This window comes from Bos javanicus, chromosome X (assembly GCF_032452875.1).
Source record: "Bos javanicus breed banteng chromosome X, ARS-OSU_banteng_1.0, whole genome shotgun sequence".
Classification (NCBI taxonomy): domain Eukaryota; kingdom Metazoa; phylum Chordata; class Mammalia; order Artiodactyla; family Bovidae; genus Bos; species Bos javanicus.
This window is the reverse complement of record NC_083897.1, coordinates 73786013-73795672: the sequence shown is the minus strand read 5'-3', so window position 1 is coordinate 73795672 and position 9660 is coordinate 73786013.

Below are 9660 nucleotides of genomic sequence, written 5' to 3'. Positions count from 1 at the left end.
TTGATCGATTTGCAAATATTGAAAAATCCTTGCATCCTTGGGATAAAGCCCACTTGGTCATGATGTATGATCATTTCAATGCTGTTAGATTCTGTTTGCTAGAATTTTGTTAAGGATTTTTTCATCTATGTTCATCAGTGATATTGGCCTGTAGTTTTCTTTTTTTTGTTGCCTCTTTGCCTGGTTTTGGTATTAGGGTGAAGGTTGCCTCATACAATGAGTTTGGAAGCTTACCTCCCTCTGCAGTTTTCTGGAAGAGTTTGAGTAGGATAGGTGTTAGCTCTACTCTAAATTTTTGGTAAATTCATCTGTGAAGACATCCGGTGTTTGGCTTTTGTTTGTTGGGGGACTTTTGATTACAGTTTTGATTTCTGTGCTTGTGATGGGTCTGTTAAGATTTTCTATAACTTCCTGGTTGAGTTTTGGAAAGTTATACTTTTCTAAGAATTTGTCCATTTCTTCCAAGTTGTTCATTTTATTGGCATACAGTTGCTGAGAGTTGTCTCTTATGATCCATTGTATTTCTGTTGTGTCTGTTGTGATTTCTCCATTTTCATTTCTAATTTTGTTGATTTGATTCTTCCTTTTTTTCTTGATGAGTCTGGCTAATGGTTTGTCTATTTATCTTTTCAAAGAACCAGGTTTTGCTATAGTCTCCTTTGTTTCTTTTGCAATTCTTTCTGCCCTAATTTTTAGGATTTTTTTCCTTCTACTGACCCTGGAGTTCTTCATTTCTTTTTTTTTTTTTTTTCTAGTTGCTTTAGGTGTAAAGTTAGGTTATTTATTTGATTTTTCTCTTGTTTCTTGAGGTAAGCTTGTATTACCATGAACCTTCCCCTTAGAACTGTTTTTACAGTGTACCATAGGTTTTGGGTTGTTTTGCTTTCATTTTCACTTGTTTCTATGCATATTTTGATTTCTTCTGTGATTTTTTTGTTTATTCAGAAGCGTGTTGTTTAGCCTCCATGTTTGTATTTTTAATAGGTTTTTTTCCCCCTGTAGTTGACATCTAATCTTACTTCATTGTATTAAGAAAAGTTGCTTGAAATGATTCCAGTTGGTTTTTTTTTTTTTTTTTTTTTTGGTTTGGTTTTTAATTTACCAAGGCTAGATATATGGCCCTGGATGTGACCTATCCTGGAGAATGTTCTGTGTGCACTTGAGAAAAACATGAAATTCATTGCTTTTGGGTGAACTGTCTTACAGATGTAAATTAGGTCTAACTGGTCCCTTGCATCATTTAGAGTTTGTGTTTCCTTGCTAATTTTCTGTTTATTTGATCTATCCTTAGGTGTGAGTGGTGTATTAAAGTTTCCCACTATTATTGTGTTACTGTTAATTTCCCCCTTCATACTTGTTAGCATTTGCCTTATTTATTGTGGTGCTCCAACATTGGGTGCATATATATTTATAATTGTTATATCTTCTTCTTGGATTGATCCTTTGATCATTATGTAGTGTCCTACTTTGTCTCTTTTCATGGCCTTTATTTCAAAGTCTATTTTATCTGAAATGAGTATTGCTACTCCTGCTTTCTTTTGGTCTCCATTTGTGTGAAGTAACTTTTTCCAGTGCTTCACTTTCAGTCTGTATGTGTCCCTTGTTTTGAGGTGTAGACAGCATATATAGGCGTCTTGTTTTGTATCCATTCAGCCTGTCTTTGTCTTTTGGTTGGGGCATTCAGCCCATTTACATTTAAGGTAATTATTGATAAGTATGATTCTGTTGCCATTTACTTTGTTGTTTGGGGTTTGACTTTATAAACCTTTTCTGCGTTTTCTGTCTACAGAAGATCCTTTAGCATTTGTTAAAGAAATGGTTTGGTGGTGCTGAATTGTCTCAGCTTTTGCTTATCTGTAAAGCTTTTGATTTCTCCTTCACATTTGAATGAGATCCTTGCTGGGTATATTAATGTGGGTTGTGAGTTTTTCTCTTTCATCCCTTTAAGTATGTCCAGCCATTCCCTCCTGGCCTGAAGAGTTTCTATTGAAAGATCAGCTGTTATCCTTATGGGAATCCCCTTGTGTGTTATTTGTTGTTTTTCTCTTGCTGCTTTTAATATTTGTTTTTTTGTGTGTTTGATCTTTTTAATTTGATTAATATGTGTCTTGGGGTGTTTTGCCTTGGGTTTATCCTGTTTGGGACTCTCTGGGTTTCTTGGACTTGGGTGGCTATATCCTTCCCCATTTTAAGGAAGTTTTCAACTATTATCTCCTCAAGTATTTTCTCATAGCCTTTCTTTTGTCTTCTTTTTCTGGGACTCCTATATTTCGAATGTTGGGTCATTTCACAGTGTTCCAGAGGTCTCTGAGGTTGTCCTCATTTCTTTTAATTCTTTTTTCTTTTTTCCTCTCTGCTTCATTTATTTCCACCATTCTATCTTCCACCTCACTTATCCTATCTTCTGCCTCAGTTATTCTACTGTTGGTTCCCTCCAGAGTGCTTTTGACCTCAGTTATTACATTATTCTTTATTGATTGACTATTTTTTTATTTCTATGTACTTGTTAAACATTTCTTGCATCTTCTCAATCCTGTATCCAAGCTATTTTTCTGTAACTCCATTTTGTTTTCAAGATTTTGGGTCATCTTTACTATCATTATTCTGAATTCTTTTTCAGGTACACTCCCTATCGCCTCCTCTTTTCTTTGGTTTTGTGGGCCTTTATCATGTTCCTTACCTGCTGAATATTTCTCTGCCATTTCATTTTGTTTAGATTGCTGTGTTTGGGGTGGCCTTTCTCTATGCTGGAAGTTTGTGGTTTCTCTTTATTGTGAAGGTTCCTCACTTTGGATGGGGTTGGACTAGTGTCTTGTCAAGGTTTCCTGGATAGGGAAACTTGCATCTGTGTTCTGGTGGAGCTGAGTCTGTTCTCTCTGGAGTGCAATGAAGTAATGAGTTTTGAGGTGTCTATGGGTTTGTTGTGACTTTGGGCAGCCTGTATTTTAATGCTCAGGGCTATGTTCCTGTGTTGCAGGAGAATTAGTATGCTCTGGAACTTGTTGGCTCTTGGGTGGAGCTCGGTTTCAGTGTAGGTATGGAGGCTTTTGGATGAACTCTTGTTGATTAATGTTCCCTGGAGTCTGAAGTTTTCTGGCGTTCTCAAGTTTTGGATTTAATCCTCCTGTCTCTGGTTTTCAGTCTTATACTTACAGTAGCCTCAAGACTTCTCCATCCATACAGCAATGATGATAAAACATCTAGGTTAATGGTAAAAAAGATTCTCCACAGTGAGAGGCACCCAGAGAGGTTCACAGAGTTAAATAGAGAAGAGAAGGGGAGGGAGGAGATAGGCTGGCCTGGGGGAGAACAGGGAGAGTCAAATGGGGAGATAGGAATCAAGCCAGTAATCACACCCCTAAATAAAAATGGGTACTGAAAATTAGATTCTTAAAGGTACAAAATTGATAACAAATATCAAAAAGCAAAAATTAGAAATCTAGAGTTTAAACTTTCAAAAATACAATATTAAAAATACAATATTAAAAATACAAATCAAAATCAATCACAAAAATTATAAATATATATATATATGCAATTTGCTTTAAAAATAGGGTCTTTTTTGGCAAGGTAATAGTAGGTTATAAAAATGAAAACTAAAGGAGTAATAAAGAACTTAAAATTTTAAAAAAATGATAATAAAAAAATATATCTAGGAATTTCTCTGGAGCTGTTGAGGGCAATGTGGGGTCAGTTCAGTTCCAGATACTTCCTTGTTCCTTGTTCTTCTCAAGATCTACAGGCACCTTCCCATGCTTGGTCTATGCTAACTACAGGGTTTTAATCTGTTGCACCTGTCACTGCCAGAGTGGTTCCCTCCTCTTTGTTTATTTTGGCTTCCTCTGCAAGTCTCTTCAGGGTCTTATTCTTACCCTGATACAAGGGGGCAAAGGTGGTCACTTATTCAGGCTCACTTGTTCAGTTGTGCTGTGGGAAAGGACGAAAACTGCAAACAAATATCACTGGTATATGTGGGAAGTACTCACAGTGTATGGTCCACACTGGGTTTGCCCCAGTTCACAGTGCATGTGCTTTCTCAGTCTATACTGATCAGGCTCCAGGTTGCTCTGCAGAGGAGCTCTCCAAAGCCGGCCCTGGATTTTGTCCACTTCCCAGGTCTAAGCTGCTCAGGTTCAGGTTCTCAGGTACTCCACAAAGGCACAGACTTGGTTGGCCATGCATTTTGTGCCCTTCCCAGGTGCGAGGAGCTCGGGTGACCAGGTGCTCAGCGAGCATACTGTCCCAGGTGGGCTGTGCATCTTAATCACCTCCCCAGTCATGGCTGCTTGATTTCCCGGGTGCACGGCAAAAGCGCCATCTCAGGTGTGCTGTGTGTCTCCTCTAGGGAGCTGATCTCTGGCTGCAACAATCCTGGCAGATGTCAACCGTCCACGATCCCAGGAAGACTTAGTTAGCAACTGGATGCCTGCTCACAGTTTGGTGGGGGATGCCATCACTGGGACCAAGATTGCCCCTTGCCTTCCAGCTCTTGCTGTCACCCACCTACTTGTCTGCCTCCAATGAGGGAATGGGCCAGTCCGCAGCCAGCTAGCTTGCCTTTGGTGTTCGCTCAATCCTTTGTTCTGAGGGGTCCCGGATGTGCCTTATGTTAGAGCTTTTCATGGGTAAGTTCTCTCTCTCTCTCTCTCTTTTTTTCTCTCTCTCTGGCTATCCCACAGTTTGGGTTGCTATCTCATGTTAGCTCCCTCAGATTGTCCTCTGGGCATTCAGGCCTGGTCCTTACCCAAAGCATGCAACCCATGCCTCCCTGTTCAGCTCCCACTCGCTGGAGGCAGACAGGAGCATCTGGGCTACTTCTTTGCCGGGAGTTGTGGTTAGGCGTGTATTCTGTGGGTTTTCTTTTTTTCCTCCCACTTACGTTGCCCTCTTAGATTCCAAAACTCCCCACAGACCTGCTGTTTGGAAATCTCTCCTCCTTCATGACTCCCTCCCTGGGATGGGTATCCATCCCTCTTTTGCCTCTCTTTTTGGTTTTTATATTTTATCCTCCCTCTTTTCCAAGAGAATGGGCTGCCTTTTTGGGTGCTTGGTGTCCTCTGCCAGTGTTCAGAAGTTATTTTTTGGAAGTTGCTCAGCATTCAAATGATCTTTTGATGAATTTGTGGGGGAGAAATTGTTCTCCCCATCCTATTCCTCTGCCATCTTAGGACTGCCCCTCAGAAATATAACTATTTTTTAATACTTATCATGTATCATGCAAACTTGGTGTAGTCATTTGTCCTAATACTTTTTATATTCATTAGGATTTTTAATATACAGAATGATGTAATTTGCAAATGGAAATAGTTTTACTTCTTTTCCACTCTGGTTGCCTTTTTTGTTTCCTTACTCAAACACCCATGGGAGGACACAGAAGACACTGTTGAATAGAAGTGGAAGAGGAATAAATCCTTTCTTCTTGATCTTAAGTGGAATGTATTCAGTATTTCTCTATTAAGTATGATATTAACTGGGTTTTTTCATAGATATCCTTCATCAGGCTGAGGAAGTTCCCTTTTGTTTGCTGCACATTTTTGTCAAAAATTGGTGTTGAATTTTATCAAATAATTTTATTAATTCTAATGACAAGATAATGTAGTTTTCATTTTATTCTATTAATATGGTGCATTCAGTTCAGTGCAGTCGCTCAGTCGTGTCTGACCCGTTGCGACCCCATGAACCGCAGCATGCCAGGCCTCCCTATCCATTACCAACTCCTGGAGTTCACCCAAACCCATGTCCATTGAGTCGGTGATGCCATCCAACAATCTCATTCTCTGTCGTCCCCTTCTCCAGCCCTCAATCTTTCCCAGCATCAGGGTCTTCTCAAATGAGTCAGCTCTTCGCATCAGGTGGCCAAAGTACTGGAGTAGCAGCTTCAACATCAGTCCCACCAATGAACACCCAGGACTGATCTCCTTTAGGATAGACTGGTTGGATCTCCTTACAGTCCAAGGGACTCTCAAGAGACTTCTCCAACACCACAGTTCAAAAGCATCAATTCTTTGGTGCTCAGTTTTCTTTATAGTCCAACTCTCACTTCCATACATGACCACTGGAAAAACCATAGCCTTGACTAGACGGACCTCTGTTGACAAAGTAATGTCTCTGCTTTTCAGTATGCTGTCTAGGTTGGTCATAACTTCCCTTTCAAGGAGTAAGTGTCTTTTAATTTCATGGCTGCAATCACCATCTGCAGTGATTTTGGAGCCCAGAAAAATAAAGTCTGACAGTGTTTCCACTGTTTCCCCATCTATTTGCCATGAAGTGATGGGACCAGATGCCATGATCTTACTTTTCTCAATGTTGAGCTTTAAGCCAACTTTGTCACTCTCCTCTTTCACTTTCATCAAGAGGCTCTTTAGTTCTTTGCTTTCTGCCATAAGGGTGGTGTCATCTGCATATCTGAGGTTATTGATATTTCTCCTGGCAATCTTGATTCTATCCTGTGCTTCCTCCAGCCCAGCGTTTCTCATCATGTACTCTGCATAGAAGTTAAATAAGCAGGGTGACAATATACAGCCTTGACGTACTCCTTTTCCTACTTGGGTTCAATGTCCAGTTCTAACTGTTGCTTCCTGACCTACACACAGGTTTCTCAAGAGGCAGATCAGGTGGTTTGGTATTCCCATCTCTTTCAGAATTTTCCACAGTTTATTGTGATCCACACAGTCAAAGGCTTTGGCATAGTCAATAAAGCAGAAGGAGATGTTTTTCTGGAACTCTCTTGCTTTTTCAATGATCCAGTGGATATTGGCAATTTGATCTCTGGTTCCTCTGCCTGTTCTAAATACAGCTTGAACATCTGGAAGTTCACAGTTCACATACTGCTGAAGCCTGACTTAGAGAATTTTGAGCATTATTTGCTAGTGTGTGAGATGAGTGCAATTGTGCAGTAGTTTGAACATTTTTTGGCATTGCCTTTCTTTGGGATTGACAGTTCTGGAGGCTGGAAAGTCTAAGATCAATGTAATGGGAAATTCAATAGCTGGTGAGCATCATCTTCCTGGCTTGCAACAGCCATCTCTTACTGTATCCTTACATGTATATAGAGCAAGGCTCTAGTCTCTCATCTTATAAGGACACTATTTTTTAGCAGGTTAAAATTTTATTTATTTTTTTGGCTACATCAAGTCTCAGTTGAGGCAAGTGACATCTTCACCACATCATGCAGGATCTTTTGTTGTGGCATATGAACTCTCTACTTGTAATGCTTAGGTTTCAGTGGGTGTGGTGCATGAGCTTCAGTAGTTATGAAGCACAGGCTTAGTTTCTCTGAGGCACGTGGAATCTTAGTTCCTTGACCAGGGACTCAACCCATATCTTCTGCATTGCAAGGTGGAGTCTTAACCACTAGGCCACCAGAGAAGTCCCAACAGATTAAAATTTAATTGCACAGTATTCTTGCCTGAAAAATCCCATGGACAGAAGAGCCTGGCAGGCTATAGTTCATATGGTCACAGAATCAGACACGACTGAAGTGACTTAGCATGCACAAGGGGCTCCACAAAGACAATGAGACCTAAGGACAAGTTGGGCAGTTGAGGTTTATATGCCATGTTGAGGGATTCCAAAGTGACTCAGTGGTAAAGAATTCACCTGCTGATGTAGGAGACTTAGGTTCGATCCTTAGGTCAGGAAGATCGCCTGGAAGAAGAAGTGGCAACTCATTTAAATAATATTGACAGGAAAATGTCATGGACAGAGGAGCCTGGTGGGCTACATTCCATGGGATCACAAAGAGTTGGACTCAACAGAGCAACTGAGCATATTCCATGTTGAGCTAAGGAATGGGATTAGGGCCTGGACCTTCAAAGGGGAGGTGGGTGATTCACAGCACTGTATGGGAAGATGGTTGGTAACTAGATGTTTATTCTGCCATACAAATCAGTCATTCATAGAAAAAGTGATCTCTTGGAAATAAGTATTTCACAGGGCAGGCCCACTATCTCAATTACTTTAGGTACTAAGGGAGAGGTAAAATTTTTTAAGTCTTCTAGTTCTTGATTGCCTTCAGCTCAAAATAGTCTACATTCCAATGTGCCATATTTTTGGGAGGTTCATTCTGAACTCCTTCAGGCTCATTCATGTTGTTACCAGTCTTGTCTTGCATGGTAACAAAAATCATTTAAAGTAAATCCACCATCTGTTGCTGCTTTTGCTTTGGCTGATTCAAAGTTTAATTAGTCTCTCTCAAAACTTTTAAGTTCAATTTAATAAACCGAACTCAAGTCAGATGTTCTTTGAATTAAAAGATATCTAGGAGATAGGAATAACCTGAAGTAGCTTCAACTGACAGCATACTAGACAGTGTATTAAATACTAGACAATGTACTAAAAAGCAGACACTACTTTGCTGACAAAGATTCATCTAGTCAAAGCTATGGTTTTTCCAGTAGTCATATAACGATGTGAGAATTGGACCATAAAGAAGGCTGAGCACCAAAGAACTGATGCTTTCAAACTGGTGCTAGAGAAGACTCTTGAGAGTTCCTTGGACAGAAAGGAGATCAAACCAGTTAATTCTAAGGGAAATCAACCCTGAATATTCATTGGAAGGACTAATGCTGAAGCTGAACCTCCAATACTTTGCCAGCTGAAGAGCTGACTCGCTGAAAAAGTCCCTGGTACTGGGAAAAATTGAAGGCAGAAGGGGGTGACAGAGGACGAGATAGTTGGATGGCATAACTGACTTGATAGTGAAGGACAGGGAAGCCTGGTGTGCTGCAGTCTATGGGGTCGCAAAGAGTCGGACATGACTGAGCAACTGAATAGCAACATACTTCAATTGAAAAGAGATTTCAATGTATTCTGGGATTCTGACTGCTAGTGTTGGAGGGTCTCCTGTGGTGGCATGGGTTGGCAGTGACTCACTTCGGGGACAGGGGCACTGGCAGCAGCAGTCCTGGGAGGTGCCCCTTGGTTAAGTCCTCTTGGAAGTCACCACCTACTATAGAGCCTGTAGACCTGGCTCTGCTCAGGTCAAATAACTCTTCAGTTCAGTTCAGTTCAGTCGCTCAGTCATGTCTGACTCTTTGCAACCCCATGGACTGCAGCACGCCAGGCCTCCCTGTCCATCACCAACTCCCAGACCTTGCTCAAACTCATGTCCATTGAGTTGGTGATGCCATCCAACCATCTCATGCTCTGTCATCTCCTTCTCCTACTGCCTTCAATCTTTCCTAGTATCAGGGTCTTCTCAAATGAGTCAGCTCTTTGCATCAGGTGGCCAAAGTATTGGAGTTTCAGCTTCAACATCAGTCCTTCCAGTGAATATTCAGGACTGATTTCCTTTAGGATGGACTGGTTGCCGTCCAAGGGACTCTCAAGTCTTCTCCAATATCACAGTTCAAAAGCATCAATTCTTCAGTGCTACCTTTCTTTATAGTCCAACTCTCACATCCATACATGACTACTGGAAAAACCATAGCCTTGACTAGATGGACCTTTGTTGGCAAATGTCTCTGCTTTTTAATATGCTGTCTAGGTTGGTTATAACTTTTCTTCCAAGGAGTAAGTGTCTTTTATTTCATGGCTGCACTCACCATCTGCAGTGATTTTGGAGACCCCCAAAACAACTCTTATAAGGACCCTATTATTATCATGAGGGCCTCACCCTATTCACCTCACCTAAACCTAATTACGTCCTAAAAGCATCAC